The sequence below is a fragment of the Engystomops pustulosus genome, chromosome 7, assembly GCF_040894005.1.
Source record: "Engystomops pustulosus chromosome 7, aEngPut4.maternal, whole genome shotgun sequence".
Taxonomy (NCBI): Eukaryota; Metazoa; Chordata; class Amphibia; order Anura; family Leptodactylidae; genus Engystomops; species Engystomops pustulosus.
In genome coordinates, this window is record NC_092417.1 from 118917077 (window position 1) to 118932693 (window position 15617).

Sequence of the window (15617 nt, forward strand, 5' to 3'; positions counted from 1 at the left end):
TTTTCCCATTCATAATGCCCTTTTCTCATAATACCTCCTCTAATTTTGCCACATTAATAATGCTCCCTCTCATAAAACCCCCATTCATAATGCCCCCACTTATAATGCCCCCCTTTCTTTAAACCCTGATTTCTAATAATAGTGCAGGTTTAAAAAAAAAAACAAAAAAAACTAAACTCACCTTTCCCTGAGCTGACTCGGTGAGAGGCGGCAGTCTTCTCTTCTGGCTTCCATCATGCAGTATGCTATCAGCGATGGCTGCTTAGTCATGTCCCTGCACTGCCAGCGCTGAGAGTGCTTATGTGCATAATGGCAGAACAGGGAGTGTGTTACTCCCTGCTCTGCCATGGTAAAATCACACACAGGGACTGGATCTCCCCGAAAGCTCCCCTTGGGCTCCCTACACTTAAATTCAGTCAGCTGCAGCAGTGCACTAGCCAGGTGCCTACATCTGGCTCCTGCGATGCTTTGGGAGGCACCCAGGAAGAAGTGCATAAATACCGAACTATGACAGCCATTGTCCAATCTCACTGAGTGCCTGGTAGCGGTCACAAACCCTGTGGCCGTGATTGTTACACCCCTGTTTCTCCATTAGTTTGATATTGTTTAATTTTCTGTAAAGTTAATACATGACTTCCATATGCTGAGGTGGAAGAACACTGGCTACTGAAGAAGAGGTGCTGGCAACTGGACAGTGAAGCACTTTCTTCCTCAGCTTCTACATTTTTAAACTGTTTCTAAGGTCATTGAAGTTTTGCAGAACGTATTGATGCAGGGACACACCGTCAATGTAGAGTCCTCTGTTAACTTGATCAAATATTTCCACTCTACTGAGAAAGTGTGAGACCACTTCTTGCCCCAGCTCCCATGAGTGGTTGTCACTTATGCCACCTGCAGCCTGGTAGCAATGTCCATGAAAGCCTACTCCTGTGTGACTATAAATAGTTTCTGCCCTAAAGGTGGACACAGAGGACCTCTATTCCAAATCTAGGGTGGCCATTACTTTTCTGGCAAATGGAGCAACATTAGAAAGAGGTTGTTGGAGACCAGGTGAGGACCAATAGCTTTTTACCCGATTCATGCCAAGGAAGTATGCTGTCTGAAGAACTCACCAATTCCTGGTTGCCTCTTTCAGATGTCACTTTAGCCATCCGCTCCAGAACTGTGGAATTGTCCACCAGGATATGGAGCAACAATTTTGCTCTCAGACACTTCTGATAAATCCCCCCATAGACAAAGTGACAGTCAGAGAAAAATACTGAGTCGGCAGAGACAGTCACAGGCAGAGACAGTCGGGGAAAGTCAGAGACAATCAGAGACACTCTGAGACAGAGACAGTCGGAGGCAGTTACAGTCAGAGACAGAGACAGTCAGAGACAGAGACTGTCAGAGAAGTCAGTGACAGAGATGGTCAGTTCCAGAGACAAAGGGAGACAGACACAGACAGAGACATTCAGAGACACTCAGACATAAATGTTCAGAGAAAGATAGATACAAATAAAATATTTTTTGTTAACCTATTCTATTTTGTTATAGCTAAGAGCAGTTATTTACTATTACGGGCAACTCCAGGAGCGACAGCAAGTTAATTATAAAATGCAGTCAATTTCAGCAGTCTTATATTTGGCTGTGTAACTATTACCTACTGGGACTGAAAGAAAATTGGCTACAGGGGGTTGTGTGAATTTTGGGTACTGGGGGCTTTATGACTGTATCACTGCCAGAAAGGACAAGGATCTGCATCTTGCTTCCAGTTCTTTAGGGATTTTCCGAACCTGTTGAACCCTTAGCAGAGGTCAACCAACAATTTAAATATGGAGGAACTTTTTACTGCTTTAGTCTTGAATTTCCCTCAGCTCACTGAATGCAACCTGATATATATATGCTATATATGTTATATGTGTGTATATATTTAATTATACATATGTATGTATGCATATACACATAAGAAAATAAATCAGCAAATAAGAAGATATTGGCAAAGAACACAGCGTCTTAAACATTAATAAGTTTTCCATTTCGTGAAGTCAAAGCATGTTTTTTTTCCTTTTATTATAATAGGCTTTCATTCTTTTTATGATTTTGCCTTTCAAAGTTCCTTTTGTATCTGACAGTCGATATTGTTCTTCCATTCTGTAGAAGACAGCAATAGAGGGGGAAAAGCCATTGTGTAGCTTCTTGTCTGTGGAACATGATTTTTATAATTAATATATGCAACTGCGCAGAGAAAGGTACGTTGTAATGAAGTGCAATTAAGAGGTATTTGTTCGCGTCCCAATGACTATAATTTCCTTTGCTGTTTAGAAGTCAGCCATCATCATTACATATCTGCTCCACTTTTTCTGTCTGATTTTATTTATTTCCAATTCAAAAACAAACACGAATTCAGCTAAGCTGATCCTCAGGTAACATTATTTTTAATTACGGCTCTTAAGGATCATTAGAAATGAACAATCGTTGTGACTATTCAATCAAAAGCACAACGCATAATTTATTAATTTACTCCATAATGTACTCCATGGAAGGTGAAAACGAGTTTTAGAGATGAACAAATGGAGAGTTAATTTCTTTTATCATATGTGACAATATTCATTATTCCAAGGAAAGGTCAACTCTTCTTTGGTCCGAGATGTATGTAGATATCAGCGGCATTTTGTAGGATACAAGGTTCACAAAGTTGTTGCAGATTATTTCCTGAGTTTCTTATTTCTGGTGATTTCTTCAGAGGAAGAATATACTAGACATCATTGTATACTGTGAGTTGTTCAAAACTAGGCACAGCTTGTTCTTACTTAACTTCAGTGAAGATTCAGTTTTGATTGCTTTTGCATGACTATAGGCACACTCTGTCTCCCATTAACACCACTTACATGATCCACATGTACCCTGCTAGCATAGGACATAGACAGAAGTGGGATATTTATCATGGCTTCCGCCCTGCTAGCATTTGCGATTATTTTCCTCAATCCTTCACACGACGGAGGTCTGGAGGGGCAGGACGGGGGAGCTGCTGCTCCTGGGGTGGGCGAGGCCAGCGGAGGGTGGACCGGAGCGGGGACAGGAATGCACTCTCTGCAGCCAGCAAATTTTCATATGTGAAAAGACCTGGCATATACATAGACGCTGTGCAGGACCCCGCAGTATTCATCAGGAGGCCGCACTAGTGCCGGCGTAAGATAAATAACCCCCAAGATCTCTAATCTATGGATAAACAGTATTTCAATCTTCCTCAATATTAAAACATAACTAGCCTATTTACCAAATTGCATTAATCAATACATAAATATATGACAAATAAATCTTTATATAGCACTATCAAATTCTGCAGAAGTTTTCAGAGCATAGGGTACTTATACAAATGAAATAAGACATGACAAAGTAATAACATAGTGATGTGAAGCAAAAGGAATGAGTGCAGATTGGGAGACGTGAATGGGATATTTGGAGACGTGAGTGGGAGGTTCAATTAAAGAAGAGAATAATCTAATTTCACTGGCAGATTGAAGAACATGGGAAGGGCAATAGACTGAGATGAGGGTTTTGCGGTACGGAGGTGCAGAACTGTGGAAAAGTTTCTGGATTAGGATGATTAGTTTAAATTGTATTTGAAAGAAGATAGACAACCAGTGCAGTCACACAATTAGTGCAGTGTAGTATCTGGATGGAAAGACAAGCCTGGCTGCTTCATTAACACCTTAAAGACATGGCCTAAAATGGCCTTCAGGACATTCAGGACACAGACTTTTTAAATGTTTTTTTCCTGATTAAATGCCAAAAGATATAATTATCATAGGCATGTGAGGGCTTACAATATATGCAACTATTCCCAACTACAATTATATCACTAAGGTAACAGGGTACACTCATATTGTGACTTCTGTACTTGTAGGATCTGATTATCACACATGTTAAAATTTGCAATTGGACATCCATTTCTATCCATAGAAGAGGTCATCATTGGAGATGAATGGACCTAAACCCCATTTGGGTTCGGATGCTCCCCGCATGACCTGGACATATTGGCAAATTGGTGGCCGAACAGTAAATCCTGCAACGCCAATCAGGCAATATGTCTGAAAAGAGGATGGTCTAACATTGGAACAATGTTACAGGATTTTTGTTTGGAATGAATGTAGCTATATATTATGTCAACATTTAGAATCAAGATTTTGGAATCCTGTGTATTGGGGCTGATTAATCCATGTATTTAAGCCAATATTTTGTCTTAAATGTGTTTAGTAAGCAGGTGTTTTGGGAAAAAAACATATCCATGAACCCTTATATTACCCCTTTCCACACACTAATGCATTAGATAAGAATGTCCTGAAGTCTGCTCACATCAGATTTTTTAGCTGATGTTGTTTTCAGACTATTGACAGGGTATGTACCCCGTTCATAAATCTGTGTCAAACAACTCTGGGGTAGAGAAAGAACCACCTTTCATTCAACAAATTCTGCAACCCTAACCTCGTATACCACATGTCAGTCCGAGGCAATATAATGTGAATATTCATTCTAACTTGACACAAATAGAGTTGCTGGAGACTATTATTAATCCTTTGTAACCTTTCATGGGACTTCTAGAGGAAAATTTATGTTTCTTTTTATGCAGAGATCTCTATGTACATACTACTCTCCTGCAATTTTGTCAATGCAATTAAAAGCAGCAAGAAATCTATTGTGCTGCACTTTCAGTGAAAGTTATATGGACAGCCTGCTACTTCAGAATTGCAAAGATTCGTTTCTTCTCAGCTTGAGATCACTTGTCCTGCTAACTTTAACCTTAAAATTCACCTGCTCGTTGTTTTTTTAAGATCTTTTCTAAAGTTGCAAAATTTTTGTTCATTTTATGCACATTTAGACTTTCTCAATGTATTGTCAAGAAAGAAGGTATATAATTGTAGTCTACATAAATATCCTTCTTTCTGTCTTAGATTGAAAAGGGCTGCCTGCAGTGAAGACCTGGCCTAACTCCTTGGCGTACTGAGTCATTTATCTGCCAGACACTCGTGTGAGCTATACTGCAATACACACAGACATACGTTCAACTTAACTTATTGCTCAGGTGATAAGTTATTTTGACATATGAGACAAAGTGAGCATCATTTTGGGAAACACAAGTAATTTTAATATTCTAGCCTACAGATATTGCTGGCTTCTCTTGATATCCATAAAGTTTCTTTCTGAAATTACAATGAAGGTTTCAAAATAACTGTCTTTTGAGTAAGTAAAGCACAATGTCGTGGATTATGTAACTTGCATAAAATCTTTGCAATTCACCATGAACTAGTAGTGAGCATATTGTTTTCAATATGGTTTTGATGGCTATTTGTTATCAGTACAGAATACTAATGTTTTTCTTAATATATATTTTTATGTTAAGCCCTATTCTGTTAATGTGAAGTTAAAGGGGTTTTTCAGGAATTTCTACTGATTCCTTATTCACTGGATCAATAGTGTGCAGATGTTCATGAGTTGCTCTGCATGTGATTTAAATAAGGACACAATTATGCGGTTGATTTAAAAGTCTTATTTTTGATGCAGTATTTTAGGACTTTCTAGCCTTACTTTGCACCTTCCATTATTTTGCTTTATTATTTTTACAACCTAAAAATGGACCACAATCCTGAGAAACTTGCTTAAGTTTTGGGTCTTGCCCCCCCCCCCCCTGTCTGTGAAGCCATGTTGTACTGGCCATAAAAGAATAAAAAAAAAAAACCTTAATGTTATTAATATGAACACGGCCTCTTTTGATACATCCAAGGGGGAAGGGGGAGGTAAAGGATAACAATAAAGATAAAGAAAAGATAAATAAAATAAAGAACCAAAATTGCAAAAGAAGAAGAGTAACCTGAACAATAAGCTAGATCAAAACATCAGAAATGCAAAAAAAGGGTCTCTAACATGGTATGAAGCTAGCCAAGCAAAACTTTTTTGGTATAAATGTTTTTTTTTTATTATTTAATACAATTCAGAAGATATATATATATATATATATATATATATCATAGTAATGATAATGTCACCAGTTGTTCCATATATCCATATCACTGTTGGTGTTAACATCTTAATGCCTTGGGAATAAGTGAAGGGGGATAGTAGGGGGGGGGGTAGGGAAGACTAGGAAGATGGGTGCTAGACAATATAATTTCCTCATTTGGTATTTAAGTTGCTGGGAAGGTGCATGGTTAAGGGTTTGGGGAGTAACAGACAAAACCAATTAGAACAAAAAATTGTATGGCATCTCAATGTTCTACAATTGAAACATTAATTCTAAATCCTATGATAGTGCAAGCCAAGCACAACTTTAACCAGATCTTAACTGAGGAGAAACACAACACTTATAGGAATACAGAGCCTCTGCCCTAGCTAATTGCAGCAGTCAGAGTTCTGTCAGTGATAACCATTGCTGGACCACAGAAGACAGAAAGAGAAGAAGAGTGTGGTGCAATCAGCTCTAAATAGTCATCAACCTAAGCCCTTGTTCACAAAAGTTAAGTACATATGGAAGACAGAGACAAAATGAGTGTCTCTTCACTGCCAGACCCTGGAACAATACAACACAGTTATTACAACCTTGTAGTGTTGTAATAAATCCCCCCCATCATTTAATATGTGACAACACTAAGCACCGGGGCATAACTGGGAGAGGCTGGGAAGATAAATCATGAGGCTGATGGACAAACTTATGTGAGGTGCGACATGGCATAGTTTTAAGTAAAAATCGGAAGTGCACAGGCACGGAGATGGAAAATCCTGTACCGGCCCACTCCAAGGGTGGCTGCGTTAACGTCCCTCTATGCCTACATGACATGGAGGTGGTGTAGAATACTCTCAATTTAGTTCGGTGCAAGTGCAAGTTAAATTGCAATTGTTTATGTCCTTTAATGCCAGAAAGCAGGTGTAGAAGCATTGGTAAATCTTCTGTATATAGTCCTACACTTATTTATACACTTGCTCACAGATATATACACGAATACACACATATTTATTCAGTCATATATACATTTATACATACAGTATATACACATTCATACAGTACATATAACATGTACATACATATAGGGGGATATTCATCATATGCCAGCATTCATGCTTCTGTATTGTGAAAGATGTGCCTGGCAGGCCCATAGCAGATGACTGCCCCTGACTGATTTTATATTTGCTGGATAACCTATTTAAGATTACCATATATACCCATGTATAAGCAGAGGTACCTAATTTTACCACAAAAAAATGGGAAAACGCTACTCTCTAATAAAATGTCCAGAAATCTTCCCCCTCAGCAAAATGTCCAGTAGTCTCCTCTTATCAATAAAATGTCCAGTAGTCTCCCTTTATCAATAAAATGCCCAGTAGTTTCCCTGCATCAATAAAATATCCAGTAGTCTCCCCTCATCAATGAAATTTCCACAGTAGCCCCTCCAAATAATAAAATGTCCAACAGATGGCCCACATTAATATAATGTCCATCAGAGTGCCTCCATTAATTTAATGTCCAGCGGAGCACCCCCATTAATATAATGTCCAGCAGAGTGCCCCCATTAATATAATGTCCAGCGGAGCACCCCAATTAATATAATGTCCAGCAGAGTGTCCCCATTAATATAATGTCCAGCAGAGTGCCCCCATTAATATAAGGTCCAGCAGAGTGCCCACATTCATAAAATGTCCAGCAGAGTGCCCTCTTAAAAAATAAAGTTACTACTCACCACCGGTGGGTGAGTACTAACTACATTTTTTTTATACTCGAGTATATACAGTATATACATAAAGCTAGGAAATAAAAATATAGAAATTAAAATAAGTGAAAATTTCTGCTTGTGTATAGTAAGTACTACTGATCTGTTCTTATTGATGTTATATTATTCCATCTCTTAAACATGCTAATTTGGGAGCTACCTTCATGTATTCAGACTGATAGGTCCAAATTGTGAAGTTCACATAAATAATAATCTGTCCCATGTCAGGAAATTAGACAAAATGAGGAGAGAGATGGAAGAAAAATTTTAACAACTTCATCAGAATTGATTGCCATTGTGACAGTTGTTAAGATGATTGCCATTTTCTGTGACAGTTGAATATAAAGGGATACGCCAAATTTTTTTCAAAGCTCACCAACTAAACAATATAATTTAATTGAAAGGAAGGACAGGGATATGAAAAATACAACTTCAGCATACAGTACGACATATCTAGTGCTTGTCAGCTAGTACATTCTGAAGTTTTACTTTGACGGTTCCTTTCAATCTTCAATTAACAGAAGTTTTTCATTGCATTTTAGAATTCCATTATTTATTATCCATACTTATAAAGAAAATACAATGCTCAAGATTGTTGGCAATGCTATGAGCATTATGCAACTTCAGAATCGTCAACAGTATCCTACTCGTCATTAATTAGTATATAGGTAATTTTCATTTAAAAATACACACCATCGATGAACAATCCAGCTTTATGCCAATTTGGGGAGAGGGAAAGGTATCATTGCATCAAAATTATCCTAATTGTCCTTTTAGCACAATCTGTATATGTCATTATCTCCATTAGCAACATGTCTATTTACCCAATATGTATGTATGTATGTATGTATGTATGTATGTATGTATGTATGTATGTATCTGCAGCAGAACATACAATTGTGAAAAAGGTGGGTGCAGGCCTATTTGGACCGGGCAGCAGGTCCACAGCAGTATATAATTGGGAAAAAAGGCAGCACTCCAAGGTTCCAGTAAAAATCAAAAGAAAGTCCTCTTTATTACATATCCCAAATACAGCTGTATTTGGGATATGTGATAAGGAGGACTTTCTTTTGATTTTTACTGGAACCTTGGAGTGCTGCCTTTTTCCAATTATCTATCTATCTATGTTCATATATGTAGATGCCTAATTTACTATTTACTATCCAGGCAAAGCTGAAAATCTATATCAGTTGAGCCTGTTCATATCTATACTTATATCACATTACTTAGTTAACAAAGCACCTGCCAACAGTGTTTTCAATGCATATATGCAAACAATATGAAAAGCTTAATCACAACAAATTTAGACTATCATTATTAGGTTGTATGATACAGGATGTATGAGGCAAATAATGAAGATAAAAGGGGGAAAAACTAAGATATTCTAATATGAATATCTAAAAGGTAGAAACAAAAGGTGATCATTATATGCAAAAACAATTATAATGTTAATGTGAATTATTCTGACTGTCTCTAAAAAATACATTTAATAGCCAGACAACCAATGCAAAGAAGGGAAGCTGAGAAACAAACAGTGAGACCCAAACTCCTGCCCCCCAAAAGCCCTAAGTGTATGCTGGTGGATCCTGGAAAACCAGTAAGACATTGGGGCAGATTTATCAAGCAGTCTGAATGTCAGAATATTTCCAATTGCCCATGGCAACCAATCACAGCTCCCCTTAAAAATATTCATGAGCACTGGTCAAATGAAAGCTGAGCTGTGATTGGTTGCCATGGGCAACTGGAAATATTCTGACATTCAGACTGCTTGATAAATCTGCCCCATTGTCTTTATATGCTTAAGTTGTAACATGAAACAGGACAGACAAACAACATTAACTCCTTTACGACATTAGACATAGTAGTACGTCAGCATGACGTGTAAGTGGCATCAGTGTGTTGCACAACACAGTGTAATACATTTGCATTACACTGTGTTAGGTGAATCAGAGTTTGGACAAGCAATCAAAGGGTTGTTTGTTCAAGCCAACCTGTAAGAAAAAAAGAAACATGTAATGAAGTTTTTTTTAAAATAATAATAATTAAATAAATAAAGTAAAAGTCCCATAAACACCAACATTCCAAATGCACATCTAATAAAGTACAAAAAAAACCCACAAATCACCCCCCCCCCACACACACACACATATTTGTTATCACCGTGTTTATAACAATCTGTTAAAAAAAAAATCGGAAACATTACTGGAAACGCTTGGTGAATACTATAAAAAAAAAAAAAACCACAGAAAAACTTGCCAGAAATGTAAATTTTTCATAAAATCCCATCACAAAAATGTTCAAAAAAGTGATCAATAGAGTTATGTGCTCCAAAATGGTAACACTGAAAAGAACAACTCAACACATAAAAAATAAGCCCTAAACCAGCTCTGTCAATCAAAAAATTCAAGTTAAGTCTTCAAAAAGATTTTCTCTATATTAGTTTGTCTTCGGTAAAATTGTAAAAATAATATAGATATGTATAGCCTTTAAAAAGTGACAATGCAAATCTGCTTTGAATGGCGCAGCTTTCCTTCAATGCCATGTGTGTGCCCATGCTGTATGGACATGTGCCCATACAGCAGTTTAAAGGAAACCTGCCATTTAGAATGGCAGGGGTAAGCTGTAAGTACCGAGCACCAGCTCAGGGTGAGCTGGTGCCGGTACTTACTTTCGTTAGTGTTATAAACCGCGGTATCTCGGTTTTAACACTTTTTAAAGGAAACCTACCACTTGTAGTGGCAGGTTTCCGATAGCAATACCGGGCACCAGCTCAGGGTGAGCTGGTGCCGGAGCTTATTTTAGTTAGTGTTTTAAACCGCGGTATCGCGGTTTAAAACACTTTTTAAACGTTATAGCCGGCGCAGGCAGGTACGCGCTCGGCGCTTACCATGCGCGCGGCTCTCATTCACTTCCTATGTAGCCGCGCGCACGGTAAGCGCCGAGCGCGTACCTGCCTGCGCCGGCTATAACGTTTAAAAAGTGTTTTAAACCGCGATACCGCGGTTTAAAACACTAACTAAAATAAGCTCCGGCACCAGCTCACCCTGAGCTGGTGCCCGGTATTGCTATCGGAAACCTGCCACTACAAGTGGTAGGTTTCCTTTAAACTTTAGAGCAGGAGAAGCTTCGGCGCTGCGCGAGACCGTGCACGCGCAACATCTCCGCTATTTCCTATGTAGGTGCGCACGCTGGTGCTCGGTACTTACAGCTTACCCCTGCCATTCTAAATGGTAGGTTTCCTTTATAAACCACATACAGGCAGTAACCGGGTTACATACAAGATAGGGTCTGTAGGTTTTTTCTTAAGTTGAATTTGTATGTAAGTCGGAACTGTATACTTTATCATTGTAACCCCCAGCCAAATTTTTTTTGGTCTCTGTGACAATTGGATTTTAAAAATGTTGGATTGACATAAGAACCAGGATTAACAATAAAGCTTCATTGTAGACACCAGTGATAACTGTTGGAGCTGTTTATTGTAGCCTAAGGATAAAGTACAGTAAATTAACAACATCCAGAGGTCTGTTTGTAACTAGGTGTCGTATGTAAGTCTGGTGTTCTTTAGTAGGGGACCGCCTGTATTGGCATACTCAAAGAGATTGGTACCTAAAAATACCTTCATTAAGCCCAAAAAATGTAAATTTCAAAATTGCACCCGATTTTGTTTTAACCCTTGTAACAAATTAAAGGGTTAACAAACTTCAAAAAAGTTGTTTTACATAAGTTGAGGGGTGTAGTTTATATCATGCTGTAATTGATCGAGTTTTACTATAATTTAAGCCCCTCAAAGTGACTTGAAAGCTGAGCAAGTCCTTCAAAAATATAATTTCACATAAAGGGCACATAAAACACAATTCAACATAAAGCAGACATTATGTAAATGTTGTTTTACTGTTATAACTAGGTGTGGAAAAAGTATAAAATTTTGAAATTTTTTTTACATTTTTGCCAAATATCTGTTTCTTTTTATAAATAAACACAAAAAAAATCACACCAACATTTTTAACTAACATTAAGTACAAAGTGTCACAAGAAAAAAGTTTCAAAATCACCTGGATATGTTAAAGCACTCCAAAGTTGTAACCACTTATAGTGACACAGAGCAGATTCCGAAAAATGGTCACTGTCAGGAAGGTGAAAAGAGGCTTCTGCAGCAAGTGGTTAAAGAATGGTCCATAATCCGAGTTAAAACAGAAGCCAAGAACAGACAACCAAAGCTATGGATAGCAGAACAGCACTCTCACAGGTACTTATTCAGGTAGAGAAACTTTAATTGGCAAGGAGTAAAATAAGCACAGGATATTTCTCAGGAGCAAGAACCCTGGGTGGTGGGAACAGGGTTCCATCAGTTACATTTAGGCATATTTTACTTCTACGGAAGTCCATTGTCCGACGATAATGCACTCTGCCGCCATTCACTAAGATCATGTGCCCGATATCCTGCATGTGTTGCTTCCCCGCTCAGGTCCGCCGGAGTTCACCATCTTCTTCCTGGTGAATTTAAGTGCATCGGAATCGATTTTATTATGGATCCCGAACAAAACATGGCACCCTAGGAAAAATCATCTCCCTACAATAATGGTACAGGCAGTCAAGACACTGATCCCATTGCATTGATTAAGCAACTCTCTCCAACAATTAAGGAGTGGAGAGATAAAATGAACCAGATATTTAGACTAAAAGAAATTGCCAGCTGGATGGATAGGATACATGAATCTTTCTTGAATATCTGGGAACACTGGATTAAACATAAAAGCTGACAGAGACCTCTTCTGTGGTGTAACTCAACTTAACTCGACTCAACCCACCCAATAAAACACACCATATCTCACAAATACTCCATAAATGTGGGTAATGGTTCCAGCAACCACCAAAGTTACCCTTGACAAGAATCCCAATATCTTATGATAGCTATATGAGTGGACGACTCAACATGGATAATTTATGTACATAGTACAAGACGGTGACATGGATTACCCTGACATCTTAACGCAGTTAGTTAATAGAGTTAATAACCTAATTGTTATGCCTTATTCCCCTCTTCCCATCCACTCCCCCCGTTTGTTACCCACTCCCCCTCCAATGCCTCCCAACTTCAATCATACCACTCGAGACCCGCGCCATGAGGCAGAAGAAGGATGACCTCTCCCGCTCCCTTGATACTGTCAAATCTTATAAACGATATAAATGTGTATATGTTAAGGTGACTTTGTAAAACTAAGTATTCTTGTAAACAAAATGTACATGCAATATTTTCTAACAAAAAAGCTCTCTTGAAAACAAAACAAAAAAAATTAATTTTAGAAGGAAGCCATATATAACAAATATAAGAAGATAATCACAGTCGCTGTTCCCTGATCTATAAGTAAGTATCCCTTGTTTATTATGATGGATTTTGATGGTAGATTTAGGGGGGTGAATTTAGCCCCTTGCTTGCCGAGTATTCACTTCCCAGCTGCCCAATCCCCACCCCAGACTTTTGAGAAGAGTGCTGGGAGGGGAATAAAACTCTTAAAATATAGCAATTTCTGGTCGTTTGCCAGAAATTTCAACTTTGTTCATGCCTTGTATGCCAGAAAACTAGCGTACAAGGCATGACACATCTGCATCATTAAAGGGCTATTCCCACAATTCTTACATGTACTCAGGATAACAAAATTACACATTCTCTAATTCAACATTACTCACAAAAATACAGCATTTCACACCTGTCTCTATCAGTCCTGGTGTACACAATTTTGGTTGCCACTGGACCTGACCCTTGATCTTCTGACTTTATGGTTGGCAGACATATTGTTCTTTTGTCTGACGCTGCAATGAGCTGCTCTCTGCCTCTAGCCCCCACCCTTCCATTCCAGGATGAGCTCACACACACACACTGAATTTCTGCCGGCCAACAACGCTCTTTATCCAGGGAAGAGGGAGGTATATAGTAGAGCTGACAGTATGTAATGGCTGTGGCAGCAGAGGGGAGAATGTCATGTGTAATATGCATCTCATGGATCTCATCATCTCTTATTTGTCTCATTTTTTTTCCAAGTGTTAGATACTAGTAGAATGTTCAGAAGCTAAATCACAGTGTATAGAAACCTGTACCCTGATAATCTAACCAGATTATCAGAACTGGAGGAATCATGAAGTGTCTGGTTAGAGTGTCCCTGCTCACACTCTGGAATTTTACACTGACCAGACTAGGGAGTTATAGGAGCTAAAACAGTAATAAAACTTATATGTAATATGTTAAAGTAAGGGGTTAAAAATTATCTTTATTGCATAAACATGTGAGAATTTTCTCTCATGGACAAACCCCTTTAAGATTTACTATTAAATGAGTGTACTACTTCCATGGTGCAGCACATTTGTTAAGGAGTCACATTCATTACATTAGGTTGAAAACAGATGCAAATACATAAGACACAATGTACTTTGATCTGGAATAAGTGGAAGGAGGACATTGTCTATGAGAGTTCACAATCTATATTACCTTGTCAACTAATACCACATTCTGTGACCGTTTCACATTTCCTATTTTATTTAGATACATATGTTCACAAATTCCCTGACCATTGCAAACTTTAGCACATGAACTCTTTGTCCACTTCCTTCTGTAACCCTTTCCAAGCCTGGAAAGTAACACAAACTCATAATACTTTTATCAATGGCATCTTGCTGCTACCTCTCTTTTTTGCATTTTGTGTTCTGACCTTGGGTGGCACAGTCTTCTAGGTCTATAATTAGGGCCATACCATTTTAATCACAAACTTTAATAGGACTTTGCCTATGGATATTGTTGTTATAGAATGTCTGAAAGGTTCTTTAAATAAGCAAAATGATAAATGGTTTGTAATTTTTCTTATAATTGTGTGTAACTATTTCCTACTGTAAGTGTTATGATGACAGATTTAACCTGAATTAACATTATCGCCATATGGGTGGCCTCTTCCATGACAGTGATGGCCAAGTCAAAGCCATTTTAATCAAGAGCTCACATGCCAATGAATCAAACAGCATCACACAAGTAATCGCTAAGTGATTAAAAAACATTACACAAGATGTATTGCTGAAATTACTCTTCTAAATAGAACAGTGATTTTGTTTCAACTAAAACATGCCTTATCATTATCTTTTAATCTGTCTCAGCATTACTTTCTCAGCTTATCACAAATCATTTTAGAATTATAAAAAAGTAATTGCTGGATATAAAGAAAAATGCAGATATGATGGTTTTTCTTAATCCCCTGTGCTATAAACAGAAATTCCAATATAATAGCAGGGGTAATGTGAAGGAGGAGACATTCATATAAAATAATGTATCTGTTTATACAGCAAGTACCATCTCATCAGCGGGGATGGAATTATTCTCAATGGAAGTTTAGCGAAAGATGACTGATTAGAAAGTATGTGTCAAACTGTGGTGTAAGTTTGGGTCTTACAGTAGAAATAATGTAGATCTTATTGAAATACCAAAACTTCAATGGTTAAAAGAATAAAGGGAACACTTAAACAACAAAATGTAACAACAATTTGCTGTTGTGCAAAAGGAACAGAAAACAGGTACAAATGCTAATAATAAAGGTGTTCAGTAGGTGTTGACCACAAACCAATTCTATGACATTTTTGGCTGTTGTTGTGGTCACTTTTGTAGTTTGCCATTGCTTTCACCCCAAAAGTTAACATGAGATGTTGTCTACGATCAACACATATTGCTTAGATAGCGCAGCTCATCTAGGATGGCACATCAATGTGAGTCAAAGGGGACCTGTCATCAGGGACCTCATTTTCACTAAAGACAGGTTGCAGGAGCCCATTACACATGCAGTGCAAATATGCCTTTCAGCTTTCTCTAAGATTTTGCATTACAATATACACTCACCG